The sequence below is a fragment of the Ranitomeya imitator genome, chromosome 3 (assembly GCF_032444005.1).
Source record: "Ranitomeya imitator isolate aRanImi1 chromosome 3, aRanImi1.pri, whole genome shotgun sequence".
Classification (NCBI taxonomy): domain Eukaryota; kingdom Metazoa; phylum Chordata; class Amphibia; order Anura; family Dendrobatidae; genus Ranitomeya; species Ranitomeya imitator.
The window spans coordinates 603,335,080-603,352,768 of NC_091284.1; positions in this window are offsets into that span (position 1 = coordinate 603,335,080).

Sequence of the window (17,689 nt, forward strand, 5' to 3'; positions counted from 1 at the left end):
TCCCCCATAACCAGGACCTCATTATGGGTTGCAGCTTCATCTATCTGCTTTAGAAGTAGACTTTCCATGCTTTCTGTTATATTTGGGGGTTTGTAACAGACCCCAATGAGAATTTTGTTACCATTTTTCCCTCCATGAATTTCAACCCATATGGACTCGACATCCTCATTCCCTTCGCTAATATCCTCCCTTAAAGTGGACTTTAGACAAGACTTTACATAGAGACAAACCCCTCCTCCTCTCCGATTTTTACGATCCTTTCTAAACAGACTGTAACCCTGTAAGTTAACTGCCCAGTCATAGCTTTCATCTAACCATGTCTCGGTTATTCCCACTATGTCAAAGTTACCTGTAGATATTTCTGCTTCTAGTTCTTCCATCTTGTTTGTCAGGCTTCTGGCGTTTGCGAGCATGCAGTTTAGAGGATTTTGTTTTGTTCCAATCTCCTCACTGTGGATTGTTTTAGAAATGTTCTTACCTCCCTTCTGAGTATGTTTTCCTGGGTCGTCTTTGTTCGAGTCTAATGTTTTTCTTCCCGTCCCCTCTTCTTCTAGTTTAATGCCCTCCTGATGAGTGTAGCGAGTCTTCTGGCGAATGTGTGTTTCCCAGGTTTGTTGAGGTGTAGTCCGTCTCTGGCGAGGAGTCCATCATACCAGTAATTCACACCGTGGTCCAGGAATCCAAATCCTTGTTGTCTGCACCATCGTCTTAGCCAGTTGTTTGCATCAAGGATCCTGTTCCATCTCCTGGTGCCATGCCCGTCTACTGGAAGGATAGAAGAAAAAACTACCTGTGCATCCAGTTCCTTTACTTTCTTCCCCAACTCTTCAAAGTCCTTGCAGATTGTCGGTAGGTCCTTCCTTGCCGTGTCATTGGTGCCAACATGTATCAGAAGAAATGGGTGGACGTCCTTGGAGCTGAAGAGCTTTGGTATCCTATCGGTCACATCCTTGATCATCGCACCTGGAAGGCAGCATACTTCTCTTGCAGTTATGTCCGGTCTGCAGATGGCTGCTTCGGTGCCTCTCAGTAGTGAGTCTCCCACCACCACCACTCTTCGTTGCTTCTTGGCTGTACTTTTTGCTGTCACTTGTTGCTGTGTGCCCTTTTCTTTTTTGCTTGCTGGTATTGCTTCATTCTTAGGTGTGCCATCTTCATCCTCTACAAAGATTTGATATCGGTTCTTCAGTTGTGTGGTTGGTGATTTCTCCATGGTCTTCTTGCTTCTTTTGGTCACATGCTTCCACTCATCTGCTTTTGGAGGTTCTCTGACACTTTTTGCACCTTCTGTGACCAGTAGAGATGCTTCTGTTCTGTCTAGAAAGTCTTCATTCTCTTTGATGAGTTTCAAAGTTGCTATTCTTTCTTCCAGACCCCGCACCTTTTCTTCTAAAAGGGCCACTAGTCTACACTTCTGACAGGTGAAATTGGATTCTTCTTCTGGTCGATCTGTGAACATGTAGCACATGCTGCAGCTCACCATGTAGGTTGTCACATCTGCCATGTTGCTCCTAGATCCTGCTGACTTGCTGTGTGTTTTCCTTCTTGTGTAATCTACTCAGCCAAGCTCTCTTGCAATAATGTCCTACAGGCAAAAAGGCAGAAGGCACCTGGAATATGCAAATTAGCCTCCTGAAGCTTGAATCCCTGGTTTGAAACAATCAAGGTCTCATAACAGCTGTGAACTTTACTTAGTAAGAAAACTTATCTTAAAACAGCAAGATAAAGTCGAAAAGCACAAAATGAAGCCTGCTTTAATTTTTCATAGTTTAACCCTTCACAACCTGAAGTGGCTGCTGCAGTGCAGTGCGGCTAGAGAACAAAACTGTGACCTACACAGCGCCTGATGAGCGCCGTTTCACAACAATGCTTCTTCCCTTTCTTATAAAGATTGGAGACCGGTAGTTTAAATAGAGAGGACGGTGGACAGGAGAGGACCCAAGATAGATTGACGCATGCGCGCCAGGGGAAACCGGAAGTCTCCGGCATCTGCATCAGGTGACCGGTAACGCCGAGTCATGTGACTGTGACTCAGCATCCCGGAACCATGGAGACGCAGGAAGCAGGGGACCACCGGAATACTGATGCTGCAGGCGTACATCTCGGATCCGCTGCCATGGATGCAAGATGCTTCCATAAGAATAAAATGGAAGGAAGAGAAGGGACATTTAATAACAGGTGAAGGAGGAGACAAATCAAGATGTGCAAGGCTGGCCAACAATGATGGTAAAGAGAGGCCAGTATATATAATCAAAAATGCATTTGAAGAATAAAGCTTGTATATATATATATATATATATATATATATATATATATATATATATATATATGTATATATATATATATATATATATATATATATAAATATATATATATATATACATATATATATGATATACGGTAATATGACATGCAAAAGGTGAAAACCATATATAAATAGAATTATTCATGTAATGAAGAAATGACAAAAGAAACTAGGATAAATATACTAAAAGATAATATGTATTAGTGTAGAAAAAAACAGAAAGGGGATGAGGGGGTGGGGGAGGGAAAAAAAGAAGAAAGAGAAAGAAAAGGAAAAGAAAGAAAAAAAATTGTAAAGAAAAAGGGATTTATATTCAGACTCATTGCTGGTCACTTCAGAACTCTCCAGCGATTTCTTTCCATCCATTTCTGGGTGCTTCTTGAAAGTTTGTTTGGGGTCATTGTCCTGCTGAAAGACCCATGACCTAGGATGCAAACCCAACTTTCTGACACTGACACTATATTGCGATCTCTCAAATCATTTGATCATCTTAAGATTTCATGATCCTTGCACACAGCAAATAACCCCAAAACATCTTTGAACCTCTACCATATTTGACTGTTTTCCAACATGACAGTGATCCAAAACACACAACTGTTGCATTTCTGAAAAAGAACAGGGTGAATGTGATTAAGTGGCCAAGTTTGTCTCCTGATCTGATCACCTATGGGGAATTTTGAAGAAACAAGTTGAGCATGTCTCTCGCCATAGAGGACACGGCAGGTCAACGCATCACATAAACAGCCCACAGGCACTGTATGACACTTCCTCTTCTGTACAGTTGTGCTTTGGAGAAAACGCTTGTCGCCAAGTTCCTCCTCAAATTACAGCTGATTCTTGAGGGTCATAAAATCAGTTTAAAGCTGGGAAATCCATCTTATAAAATAGAACAGTCCAAAGTTGACTCAGAAAATAACAGAAGGGGTATAAGCGACAAATTCTGTCTCAGCCTCATGGAATTCCATTATTAGTAGATCTGTTCATCGGTTCAAACGGTTTATCATAGAATGACGTCATTGTACCTATTTCCACATGTAGAATGATGGTATCCACAGTGCTCAGCATAAATAAGTACACCCTCTTTGAAAAGTAACATTTTAATCAACATCTCACTGGGAACAAGAACAATTTCCAAAATTGTGACAGTTTCATAGAACATTTTTTAACCCATAACATGAAAGCAAGGTTAATAAAAATAATAACACTTTCATGACAAAATATTCTGTTTTACTCACATTAGTTGAAGCATAAATACATACACCTCACCTCAAAAACAACTACATCTAGAATTTTGTATGATCACCATGATTTTTAAGGTTAGCACCTTATCTTCTAGGCCTGGAACGAACAAGTTTGCAACACATTGCTATATCTTTTCTCATTCTTCAAGAATGACCTCTTTTAGTGCATAGATGCTGGATGAAAAGTGATGCTCAACTTGTCTCTTAAGAATTACACACAGGTACTCAGATCAGGAGACATACTTGGCCAAGTTGGCTTCAGATCAGGAGACATACTTGGCCACTGAATCATTTTCTCCCTGTTCTTTTTAGAAACTTAACAGTGGTCTTATATGTGTATTTTAGATCATTGTCATTTTGGAAAAGGGCATGTTTAGCAATGGCATAGAGTGATGGTAGCATGATCTCTTTCAATACATATATCACTTTTGGTACAGTATTCTGACTGATAAGTAAAGCTTTGGTTATCTTCTTGTAGCCATCACCTTTTCTTGGGTAAAGAAATTGTTTTACTGTTCCTTATTAATATGATTATGATTTGTACATTTCCTTGCAATCTTAGAAATAATTTGCCAGTTTAACCCCTTAATGACAGCCAATACGTCTTTTAACTGACATGAGATATAAGAGAATAGCCTCCCCATACAGGTGACAATCCAGCAGCTGTCGGCTGGACACTATAGCTGACAACTTGCTGCATCAGCCACGATCAGTTTCCACCGTCCATATCTGTTTAATCCCTTAGATGCTGCTGTCAATAGTGACTACATCATTATAAATGGTTAACAGAGTGTGGGGGCTTCCTCTTTATCCAAATTGGTGCCCTCAGATCATGATTGTGTGGTCCTGATGTTTGCCATGGCAATTCGTGACCAAATAGTGGCCTTAGTGTCTGACTGCTGTAGTATTCTATTCAGAAGTTAGAGGCTTTTAGGTGGTACAAATACACATTTTCATTTCTGTCATGCCACTTTGCATTAATTCCTGTAAAGCACCTGAAGGGTTAATAAACTACCTGACAGAAGTTTTCAATATGTCTAGGGGTGCTGTTTTTAAAATGGTATCACTTTTGGGGGTTTCCCAATATATGAGATCCCTAAAGTCACTTGAAACATAGATAAGTCCCTAAAGAAATACATTTTGTAAATTTCCTTGAAAAAATGAAAAAATGCTGCCACATTTTATACCTCCTAAAATGCTAAAAAAAATAAAATAACATTTTACAAATGGTGCTGATGTAAAGCAGACATGTGGGAAATGTTATTTATTAAAGGTTTGCTGTGGTATGACCATCTGGATTAAAGGGATAATCATTCAAATTTAGAAAATTGCTAATTTTTTTACATTTTTCTCAAATTTTTGATATTTTTTATAAATAAACACAAAACATATTGACCTAAGTTTACCATTATAATAAAGTGTAATGTGTCAGGAAAAAACAGTCTCAAAATCACTGGGATTTGTTGAAGAGTTGCGGAGTTATTACCACATAAAGTGACACTGGTCAGATTTCAAAAATTTGGCTCCATCACTAAGGGGTTAAATGTTGTGAATTCTGCTTTTGGGTTCCCTCCAGTGGTTGTAGGTGGGAATGCAGTTGTCTCTGAGTCGCAGTCCTGGCCAGGTGTATCTGCTGATTGCAGTTCTGACTGGGATATTTAGGTGTGCAGGATTCATTAGTCCTTTCCAGTTGTCAATGTTTCTTGTGAAGTGTTGGATCACTTTCTGGCTTCTCCTGCTTAGCTGCCAATTCAGCAAAGATAAGTGTCTGTTTCTTTTTCTGTGGCACACATGCAGTGTGCTTATATTCTGTGCTATTCATTTGTTTTTCTCTTGTCCAGCTTAGACTGTGTCAGTGTTTTCTCAGTCTTGTTGGATTCTCTGGAGTTGCAGATATACGCTCCACATCTTTAGTTAGATGGTGGAGTTTTTGTATTTTCTGCTGTGGATATTTTTGGAAGGATTTTTAATACTGACCGCTTAGTATCCTGTCCTATCCTTTCCTATTTAGCTAGTGTGGCCTCATTTGCTAAATCCTGTTTCCTGCCTGCGTGTGTCTTTTCCTCTACTACTCACAGTCAATATTTGTGGGGGGCTGCCTATCCTTTGGGGTTCTGCTCTGAGGCAAGATAGTATTCCTATTTCCATCTATAGGGGTATTTAGTCCTCCGGCTGTGTCGAGGTGTCTAGGATTTGTTAGGCACACCCCACGGCTACTTCTAGTTGCGGTGTTAAGATCAGGGTTTGCGGTCAGTATAGTTACCACCTACTCCAGTGAAAGTTTTCATGCTGCTCCAAGGTCACCTGATCATAACAGTACAACTGGCCCATAATGAGTTAAATGCATCTCAGAAGAAGGGAAGAAAGGTCTTGAGCCATTTTTTTTCTTCAGTCTACTTTGTCTTCTCCTCCCTCTTTATCTCTGGGTGGCTGAAGAGCCTTGTGCTAGCATGAATGTTCAGGAATTAGCTTCTCGTGTAGACCAGCTTGCTGCTAGGGTACAGGGTATTTCTGATTATATTGTTCAGACTCCTGTTTTAGAACCGAAGATTCCTACTCCTGATTTGTTTTTTGGTGACAGGTCCAAATTTTTGAGTTTTAAAAACAACTGTAAACTGTTTTTTGCTTTGAGACCTCGATCCTCCGGTGATTCCATTCAGCAGGTTAAAATTGTCATCTCCCTGCTGCGTGGCGACCCGCAGGATTGGGCATTTTCCCTGGAATCTGGGAATCCGGCTTTGCTTGATGTAGACTCCTTTTTTCAGGCTTTGGGATTGTTATATGATGAACCTAATTCTGTGGATCAAGCTGAGAAGACCTTGTTGGCCCTGTTTCAGGGTCAAGAGGCGGCAGAATTGTATTGTCAGAAATTCAGAAAATGGTCGGTGTTGACTAAATGGAATAATGATGCTGTGGCGGCAATTTTCAGAAAGGGTCTTTCTGAATCCGTTAAAGATGTTATGGTGGGGTTTCCCACGCCTTCCGGTCTGAGTGATTCTATGTCTCTGGCCATTCAGATTGACCGGCGCTTGCGGGAGCGCAGAACTGTGCACGCTGTGGCGTTATCCTCAGAGCAAATTCCTGAGCCAATGCAGTGTGATAGGATTCTGTCTAGAACGGAACGACAAGGTTTCAGACGTCAGAATAGGTTGTGTTAATATTGTGGCGACGCTTCTCATGTCATTTCTGTCTGCCCTAAGTGGACAAAGAGGATCGCCAGTTCAATTACCATCAGTACTGTACAACCTAAATTTTTGTTATCTGTGTCCTTGATCTGCTCATTGTCATTATTTTCTGTCATGGCGTTTGTGGATTCAGGCGCCGCTTTGAACTTAATGGACTTTGAGTTTGCCAAGCATTGTGGTTTTCCCTTGCAGCCTTTGCAGAACCCTATTCCTTTAAGGGGCATTGATGCTACACCCTTGGCTAAAAATAAGCCCCAGTTTTGGACACAGGTGACCATGCGCATGGCGCCAGCCCATCAGGAAGATTGTCGATTTCTGGTGTTACATAATTTGCATGATGCTATCATGCTGGGTTTTCCTTGGTTGCAGGTACATAATCCTGTGTTGGATTGGAAGTCCATGTCTGTGACTAGGTGGGGTTGTCAGGGAATTCATAATGATGTTCCTTTGATGTCAATCTACTCTTCTTCCTCTTCTGAAATTCCAGAGTTTTTGTCTGATTTTCAGGATGTATTCGATGAGCCCGAGTCCAGTTTCCTTCCACCGCACAGGGACTGCGATTGTGCTATTGACTTGATTCCAGGCTGTAAGTTTCCTAAGGGTCGACTTTTCAACCTGTCTGTGCCTGAACATACTGCCATGCGGAGCTATATTAAGGAGTCTTTGGAGAAAGGGCATATTCGACCATCTTCTTCACTGTTGGGAGCTGGGTTCTTTTTTGTTGCTAAAAAAGATGGTTCCTTGAGACCCTGTATTGATTATCGCCTCTTGAATAAGATCACGGTCAAGTTTCAATACCCTTTACCTTTGCTTTCCGATTTGTTTGCTAGGATTAAGGGAGCTAGTTGTTTTACGAAGATTGACCTTCGGGGTGCATATAATCTTGTTCGTATTAAGCAGGGTGATGAATGGAAAACTGCGTTTAATACGCCCGAAGGCCATTTTGAATACCTTGTGATGCCGTTCGGACTCTCTAATGCTCCATCTGTTTTTCAGTCCTTCATGCATGATATCTTCCGGACTTATCTTGATAAATTCTTGATTGTATATTTGGACGATATTTTGATTTTTTCCGATGATTGGGAGTCTCATGTGCAACAGGTCAGGATGGTATTTCAGATCCTTCGTGACAATGCTTTGTTTGTGAAAGGGTCTAAGTGTCTCTTTGGGGTGCAGAAGGTTTCTTTTTTGGGCTTTATTTTTTCTCCCTCGTCTATAGAGATGGATCCGGTTAAGGTTCAGGCCATTCATGATTGGATTCAGCCCACATCCTTGAAGAGTCTTCAGAAATGTTTGGGTTTTGCAAATTTTTATCGCCGTTTCATTGCTAATTTTTCCAGTGTGGTGAAACCTTTGACCGATTTGACGAAGAAAGGCGCTGATGTGGCGAATTGGTCCTCTGCGGTTGTCTCTGCCTTTAAGGAGCTTAAACATCGATTTACTTCTGCTGCAGTGTTGCGCCAACCAGATGTTTCTCTTCCGTTTCAGGTTGAGGTTGACGCTTCTGAGATTGGGGCAGGGGCCGTTTTGTCTCAGAGGGATCCTGTTGGTTCCTTAATGAAACCGTGTGCCTTCTTTTCCCGTAAGTTTTCGCCTGCTGAACGCAATTATGATGTCGGCAATCGGAAGTTATTGGCTATGAAGTGGGCGTTTGAGGAGTGGCGACATTGGCTTCAGGGAGCTAAGCACCGTATTGTGGTCTTGACCGATCATAAGAATCTGATTTACCTCGAGTCTGCCAAACGGCTGAATCCTAGATAGGCTCGATGGTCCTTGTTTTTTTCCCATTTTGATTTTGTGGTCTCGTACCTTCCGGGTTCTAAGAATATTAAGGCGGATGCCCTCTCTAGGAGTTTTTTGCCTGATTCTCCTGAGGTCTTAGAACCGATCGGTATTCTGAAAGAAGGGGTGGTCCTTTCTGCCATTTCCCCTGATTTACGACGGGTTCTTCAGGAATTTCAGGCTGACAAACCTGACCGCTGTCCTGTGGGGAAACTGTTTGTTCCTGACAGATGGACTAGTAGAGTGATTTCTGAGGTTCACTGTTCCATGTTGGCTGGTCATCCTGGCATTTTTGGTACCAGAGACTTGGTTGGTAGGTCCTTTTGGTGGCCTTCTTTGTCGCGTGATGTGCGTTTATTTGTGCAGTCCTGTGGGACTTGTGCGCGGGCCAAGCCTTGTTGTTCCCGTGCTAGTGGGTTGCTTTTGCCATTGCCAGTCCCTGAGAGGCCCTGGACGCATATTTCTATGGATTTTATTTTGGATCTTCCGGTCTCCCAGAAGATGTCTGTTATCTGGGTTGTTTGTGATCGGTTCTCTAAGATGGTTCATTTGGTGCCTTTGCCTAAATTGCCTTCCTCTTCAGATTTGGTTGCGTTGTTTTTTCAGCATGTGGTTTGTTTGCATGGTATTCTGGAGAATATTGTGTCCGACAGAGGTTCCCAGTTTGTTTCTAGGTTTTGGCGGGCCTTTTGTGCTAGGCTGGGCATTGATTTGTCTTTTTCTTCTGCATTTCATCCTCAGACAAATGGCCAGACCGAGCGAACTAATCAGACTTTGGAGACTTATTTGAGATGCTTTGTGTCTGCTGATCAGGATGATTGGGTGGCCTTCTTGCCATTGGCCGAGTTTGCCCTTAATAATCGGGCTAGTTCGGCTACTTTGGTTTCGCCTTTCTTTTGTAATTTTGGTTTTCATCCTCGTTTTTTTTCTGGGCAGGTTGAGCCTTCTGACTGTCCTGGTGTGGATTCTGTAGTTGACAGGTTGCAGCAGATTTGGGCTCATGTGGTGGACAATTTGGTGTTGTCTCAGGAGGAGGCTCAACGTTTTGCTAACCGTCGTCGGTGTGTTGGTTCCCGGCTTCGGGTTGGGGAACTGGTCTGGTTGTCTTCCCGTCATGTTCCTATGAAGGTTTCTTCCCCTAAGTTTAAGCCACGGTTTATTGGTCCTTATAGGATTTCTGGGATTATTAATCCGGTGTCTTTTCGATTGGCGCTTCCGGCCTCTTTTGCTATCCATAATGTCTTCCATAGATCTTTATTGCGGAAATATGTGGTGCCCGTTGTTCCCTCTGTTGATCCTCCGGCCCCTGTGTTGGTTGATGGAGAGTTGGAGTATGTGGTTGAGAAGATTTTGGATTCTCGTTTTTCGAGGCGGAGGCTTCAGTACCTTGTCAAATGGAAGGGTTATGGCCAGGAGCATAATTCTTGGGTTTTTGCCTCTGATGTCCATGCTGCTGATTTGGTCCGTGCCTTTCATCTGGCTCATCCTGATCGTCCTGGGGGCCCTGGTGAGGGTTCGGTGACCCCTCTTTAAGGGGGAGGGTACTGTTGTGAATTCTGCTTTTGGGTTCCTTCCAGTGGTTGTAGGTGGGAATGCAGTTGTCTCTGAGTCGCAGTCCTGGCCAGGTGTATCTGCTGATTGCAGTTCTGACTGGGATATTTAGGTGTGCAGGATTCATTAGTCCTTTCCAGTTGTCAATGTTTCTTGTGAAGTGTTGGATCACTTTCTGGCTTCTCCTGCTTAGCTGCCAATTCAGCAAAGATAAGTGTCTGTTTCTTTTTCTGTGGCACACATGCAGTGTGCTTATATTCTGTGCTATTCATTTGTTTTTCTTTTGTCCAGCTTAGACTGTGTCAGTGTTTTCTCAGTCTTGTTGGATTCTCTGGAGTTGCAGATATACGCTCCACATCTTTAGTTAGATGGTGGAGTTTTTGTATTTTCTGCTGTGAATATTTTTGGAAGGATTTTTAATACTGACCGCTTAGTATCCTGTCCTATCCTTTCCTATTTAGCTAGTGTGGCCTCATTTGCTAAATCCTGTTTCCTGCCTGCGTGTGTCTTTTCCTCTACTACTCACAGTCAATATTTGTGGGGGGCTGCCTATCCTTTGGGGTTCTGCTCTGAGGCAAGATAGTATTCCTATTTCCATCTATAGGGGTATTTAGTCCTCCGGCTGTGTCGAGGTGTCTAGGATTTGTTAGGCACACCCCATGGCTACTTCTAGTTGCGGTGTTAAGATCAGGGTTTGCGGTCAGTATAGTTACCACCTACTCCAGTGAAAGTTTTCATGCTGCTCCAAGGTCACCTGATCATAACAGTTAAAGCTACAAAATAATCAAGAATAATTTATAAAATTAGATTTAAAATGACCGCTATTGCTTTTGATGATGTTAAATGTAAATATTACTTGTCCAAGCAGATTAATGATAGAGGTATCCAGCCACTGTTCAATCATTTGCTGGTGGTTTGATACATTGTAGCATATAAATGTAGTAAGTTTTGACCTTCTTCATCTCATCAAAACCTAGCTATTGAGCCTTTGGCACTGATTAGCAGATCATTGTTGTGATTAATGTGCACCTCAATCAGGCCATACATTTTCCCAGCAGATTGGGGTTATGTTGACAATCTCATGTCTATGAAGACAACCTAACTAATGTAAATGAAAAAGCGATTGGGCAGGTTGTTATACTGATGTCCTCCTACGTAACTGGCACTAGAAGAGTCTCTGTATATGTATAGCTTGTTAGCGGGAGTAAGGAGAACGTTTTCCCCACAAAATAAATCTGTACATGCGATTCTCCTCCAAATAAGTATCTTGGAATTGGGTTTAATCTGTTTGCTGCCAACATCGGTATTATGAGCAAACAGTTAGAATAATTAACAGTATTGAAAATCCTACCTAAAACTAAAATTGTCACCTCTAGTAGTCAATTTGTACATAATACAGATCATGCATGAAAAGCACAATAGGTGCAAGAAACTGGAAAATCTTGCGAATAAATTAACCACGGCAATCAGTGAAGGGTTACCAAACACTCAGCTATATCTTATATGAAGGCGTTTACCAGTCCTATTATTGCAAACAACAGGAAACATTGTTTCTGCTTCAGTGACATTCATTTTCTTCTCTCAGATTAGTGTCGCAAATGTACAAGTTATTTCAGTGGATCTGAAAACTGCTGTTATACATTATACATGTATTTCTTGTTCTCCTTCTGGAGTCATACTGATCTCATCTAAGGTGACCTTCATGTGAGTAGACAGGTTCTACAAGAACATCAACTGTATCCAGTGCTTTTACCATGGAGGTTCAACCCATAAGTACAGTATTTAATAAGGAACTGAATAAATAGCAAATCCTTAATATGTACCTATTATAGGATCTAATGGTGACACTGGTGGGAATGAAAATCTCTTGAAATCAGCATTATGCAGGTTGCTAAAGCATTATACGTGGTAGCCTTAGCCTACATTTTGTCTGAAGAGCATCAGATATAGGTTGAAAGTCACCAGAATATGGGGGAATTTACTATTAGATGTATGCGTACAAGAACCAAAAAATGTGATGCCAGACATATTTATGCAAAAATGTGTGACTTTTTGTAGAATTCTGTTCCCCTTATCCTACAAACGTAACTACATTTGGGTACAAAAGTGCCTTTTCATAGTTTGCGTAGATTTGCTTTTCTGTCACATAGGCAGACAAAAGATATGCAAAACTTATTAAGTAGCTTACAGTTCCTCTTAGAGAGTAGCTAAATTGTATTTTTTTATCATTTTGTCAGATAGTAATGAAAGTTTGCAAATCACTTTATTATGTGATTTGTCTTCTTTCCTATAATAAAAAAGCATGTAAATGGGTTTTAAGCCCCTTTTTCTCTATTTGACCCTTGTGGAGTATCGGTGATGGCAGTGAAAGGGTCACACAAACATAGATTCTCTCATGTGAGAAAATTGTATTGATTATGTGATTGACACTCCGATCAAACTCTGATCCAATTTTGATCAGAGTGTCCTCTTAGTGTGATCAGATTCTCTCAGGTGAGAGAGTTGCATCACAGGTGAGGAGAAGATGGAGAACAACGTTTCTCCATCTTCTCCATTGTGTGAGTCTGATGAAATTGGACTACACTCGCTACACTCGGATGTCATCCAAGTGCAGTCTGATGCTTTCGACGACTCATAAACTTGAATGGGTGCGTGGCAACCAATTTACGCTGCAAAACGCATGCTTCGATTTTTTTGTCATGCCGAATTGGTATGAGAAAGAAAACTTTGATAAGCACTGCCTCATAAAATAACATGGTATAACAGTGATCCAAGTGCTATCCGATAAAACACTTCCAATAGCCCTGGTCTGATGAATACAGCAGTGTGGGCGACAGCATCGTTAGCATTGTTTTTGAACAGCTGGCTATCAGTCAAAGTTCAGAGGGAGTGATTATGGCGTGTTCATTATGTACTGAGCGCTGGCCTTTCACTGCTACCTGTGCTGCTCCACTGACTAGAAGCAAGCAGTTGCAGGGAGAATATACCTTTATTTTCTACCTGCATCTGCTCTTCCAGTAAGATGCCATTCAAAAGTGAGTTTTTCTTCTACGAGTTCTATCCATGTTTCTCACAGATAGGCGGGGGTCACACTTGCGAGTGTGATGCGAGAAACTCAGGCGAGTCTCTCGCATCAATGCCCTGCACTGTCACCGGCACTCGGGTCCGGAGTGTGCGGCTGCATAGAAATACATGCAGCTGTACACTACGGTCCAGACTGCTGGCAGCAGTGCCGGGTATTGATGCGAGAGACTCGCCTGAGTTTCTCGCATCACTCTCGCAAGTGTGACCCTGGCCATAGAATTCGTATCTATTATAGTCTATGGTATTGTTCACACGTCCGAGTATATTTACACATCAGGTGGTTGGCACAAATGCACAGACATGTTTGATTTTGATCCAAATCTCGGATGAAATTAGCAAATGCATATATGGGCCTGTGAAAAAAAATGGACAGTACTTGATTGTCATTCATGTGCTGTCTTTTTTTCATGGGCTGTCTGATATTAGATGCTTGAGAAACCACCATTAGTTGTTTTTTTATTCAAAACAAGCTAATGAATCTCTGACCAAAATCTGATGGTAAAAGCTGACACACTAACCAAGCTCTTGAACGGCCTCATTCACACTTGCATTTTTTGCACAAAAGTGGTAACGGGAAGCACTTATACCTACTTATATATAGTGAATGTGGTTATTCACATGTTCGTGATTTTTCATATAGAAGTAAACGGTGGCACTACTGGATGAGGTGCTCAGGCCGGTTTCACACATCCAGATAATTCCAGTACCGGAAAAAATCGGTACCGGAATTATCCGTGTCCGTGTGCCCCTACGTTTCTGTGGCACATCAGTGTGGCACACGGGTGGCACACGTGTGCCCACTGGGTACTACACGCTCCGTGCTGGGTACCACACGTACCAGCATCTGGTGCTGAAGCCGCGATTCATATCTTCCCTGCAGCAGCGTTTGCTGCAGAGAAGATATGAATAATAGTGTTTAAAATAATGATCTATGTGCCGAATACAGTAATGAATATGCGGCTCCACCCCTATGGGAGGTGGAGCCGCATATTTATTACTGTAAATGAGCGGCCCCACGTGACCGCATACAGTACAAGGTGCGGCCAGGAGAGGAAGTAGCGACAGCCAACGAGGGAGCTGGGTGAGTATTTTCAGAACAGCGGGGGGGGGGCGCACAGGTGGTGGGAGGGCGGGGGGCAAATAGATCTTTATTTTAAACACTATTATTCATATCTTCTCTGCAGCAAACACTGCTGCAGGGAAGATATGAATCGCGGCTTCAGCACCAGTGGGGGGGACAGCTCTTAATGTAGCGCTGTGTCCTGCACGGCACACGGACTGCACACGGACAACGTCCGTGTGCGGTACGTGTTTTACACGGACCCATTGACTTTAATGGGTCCGTGTAATACGTGCACTCCCACGAACACTGACATGTCTCTGTGTTTGGCACACGGAGACACGGTCTGCAAAAAATCAATGACATCTGCACAGATGCATTGATTTTTATGTGTCTATGTGTGTCAGTGTCTCCGGTACGTGAGGAAACTGTCACCTCACGTACCGGAGACACTGACGTGTGAAACAGGCCTCAGGTAGGGTCCCGAATAGTGTTGAGCGATACCTTCCGATATCGGAAAGTATCGGTATCGGTTTGGATCGGCCGATATTCAAAAAATATCGGATATCGCCGATACCGATACCCGATCCCAATGCAAGTCAATGGGACCAAAATATCGGAATTAAAATAAACCCTTTCTTTCCTTGTAGGTTCATTCTACCTGAAGGAAAACAACTAAGAATAATGTAGGATGTATGGGGGAGGTGGCGGAGACATTAAAGGCAATGAGGATTAGTCCAATCAAATAGAATAGCATGTTTTTTTTTTTTTTTTAAAGAAGTTCGGATTGAAAAAGATATTGAGTATGTAAATTTTTTTTATTTTGTCAGATATTGATGTTTCACTATTCCACGCCCTTCCCCTTCTTTTTTTTCTTTTTTTTTTTTTTTTCTTTTCCCACACTTTCATCTTCATCATCATCAGCATCCTTGACATCAACTTCTTCACCTTATTCATCTTCTTCTTCATCTTCTACCTATTTTTTTTTTATTACATTCTTCATATTCATTTTCTTCAACTATTATTATTCTTCCTATTCTACATATTCTTTTTATTCCACTGTTATTATTCTTCCTATTCTACTTCTTCATCATATTCTCATTTGTGACAGGCATTCCCGTAGTTGTTGTCTATAAAAGTTGGAAGATTACACCTTCCGTTCTGCCAGTCACAAAAGTTACATTTGTCCGCGTTCAGTTTGGCCTGCAGCATCAGGCTTTATCCAGGGGCACCACGAGGAGGAACGGACTCACCCCCATACACTGCTTAGTCTTCTTCTGCATATAATTTAGATAATATCTTTTGCTCTGATATTAAGTCTTATGCTTAATGTTCTTCTGCTCTTTGTTCTGCAGCCTCTTGTTCTTCTGCTTCTCGGTCTTCCATGTTGTCGTCTCCAGGGTCTTCGTCTCCAGTGTCGTCATCTCCGCCGTCGTCGTCTCAGCCGTCGTCGTCTCCGCCGTCGTCGTCGTCGTCATCGGGGTGGTCTTCCGGGTCGTCGTCATCGGGGTGGTCTTCCGGGTTGTCGACGTTAGGGTCTTCAACTTGGAAATGTAGCAGAAGGTACAAGAAGGCTGAGAAAATGCCAAGAACCAGCTGATGGAACTGGAACTCGGATGGCTACCCGAAGGTTCAAGAGCCTATGGAACTACCGAGGACCAGCTGACGTTACTGGAACCCGGTTACTAAGCAGGAGGTACCCGTGCTAAAAAGCACTACCAAGGACCGCCTGACGTTGGCGGAACTCGGATACCCAGAAGGAGGCACCTAAGCCAAAGGCTCTGCCCGGAACCAGATGACGTTACTGGAACCAGGATGGGGAGCAGAAGGTACAAGAGCAAAAGACACTGCCGAGAACCAGCTGACGGTACTGGAACCCGGATGGGTAGCCGAATGTCCAAGAGCCAATGGAACTACCAAGGACCAGCTGACGTTACTGGAACCCGGTTACTAAGCAGGAGGTACCCGTGCCTGAAAGCACTACCAAGGACCACCTGACATTGGTGGAACTTGGATACCCAGAAGGAGGCACCTAAGCCAAAGGCTCTGCCCGGAACCAGCTGACGGTACTGGAACCAGGATGGGGAGCAGAAGGTACAAGAGCAAAAGACACTGCCGAGAACCAGCTGACGGTGCTGGAACCAGGTGGTGGACCCCAAGGCCCACAGGAGAGGAGAGAACAGCTAGGCCGCGAGGCAGCCGCAGTTACCGAACCCCAACAGTCCTACAGGGGGAGCTGGGCCTACTGGCACTACAGAACCAGCCTTGACTACCAGTTCACGCAGCCCACATAGGAAGCTCCTAAACTGGAGGCACCCTGGAGTTGGCTAACTCGACCGCCCCACGACGGGGCAAGCATAGGCGTCTCAGTGAGCTTGACACTACCCGGAAACAGCTGACGGTGCTGGAACCAGGCTGGGCATGAGGGAGTACCTGTGACAAAAACACTGCTGAGAACCAGCTGGCGGTGCTGGAACCCGGATGCGTTGCCCCAGTGTGCAAGAGCCAATGGCACAACCGAGGACCAGCTGACGGTGCTGGAACCCGGTTACTAAGCTGTAGGTGCCCGCGCTTAAAAGCACTACCAAGGACCGCCTGGCGTTGGCGGAACTCGGCTACCCAGGAGGAGGCACCTAAGCCAAAGGCTCGGCCCGGAACCAGCTGACGGTGCTGGAACCAGGTGGTGGACCCCAAGGCCCACAGGAGAGGAGAGAACAGCTAGGCCGCGAGGCAGCCGCAGTTACCGAACCCCAACAGTCCTACAGGGGGAGCTGGGCCTACTGGCACTACAGAACCAGCCTTGACTACCAGTTCACGCAGCCCACATAGGAAGCTCCTAAACTGGAGGCACCCTGGAGTTGGCTAACTCGACCGCCCCACGACGGGGCAAGCATAGGCGTCTCAGTGAAGTTGACACAACCCGGAAACAGCTGACGGTGCTGAAACCAGGCTTGGCACGAGGGAGTACCTGTGACAAAAACACTGCCGAGAACCAGCTGGCGGTGCTGGAACCCAGATGCGTTGCCCCAGTGTGCAAGAGCCAATGGCACGACCGAGGACCAGCTGACGGTGCTGGAACCCGGTTACTAAGCTGTAGGTGCCCGCGCTTAAAAGCACTACCAAGGACCGCCTAACGTTGGCGGAACTCGGCTACCCAGGAGGAGGCACCTAAGCCAAAGGCTCGGCCCGGAACCAGCTGACGGTGCTGGAACCAGGTGGTGGACCCCAAGGCCCACAGGAGAGGAGAGAACAGCTAGGCCGCGAGGCAGCCGCAGTTACCGAACCCCAACAGTCCTACAGGGGGAGCTGGGCCTACTGGCACTACAGAACCAGCCTTGACTACCAGTTCACGCAGCCCACATAGGAAGCTCCTAAACTGGAGGCACCCTGGAGTTGGCTAACTCGACCGCCCCACGACGGGGCAAGCATAGGCGTCTCAGTGAAGTTGACACAACCCGGAAACAGCTGACGGTGCTGAAAC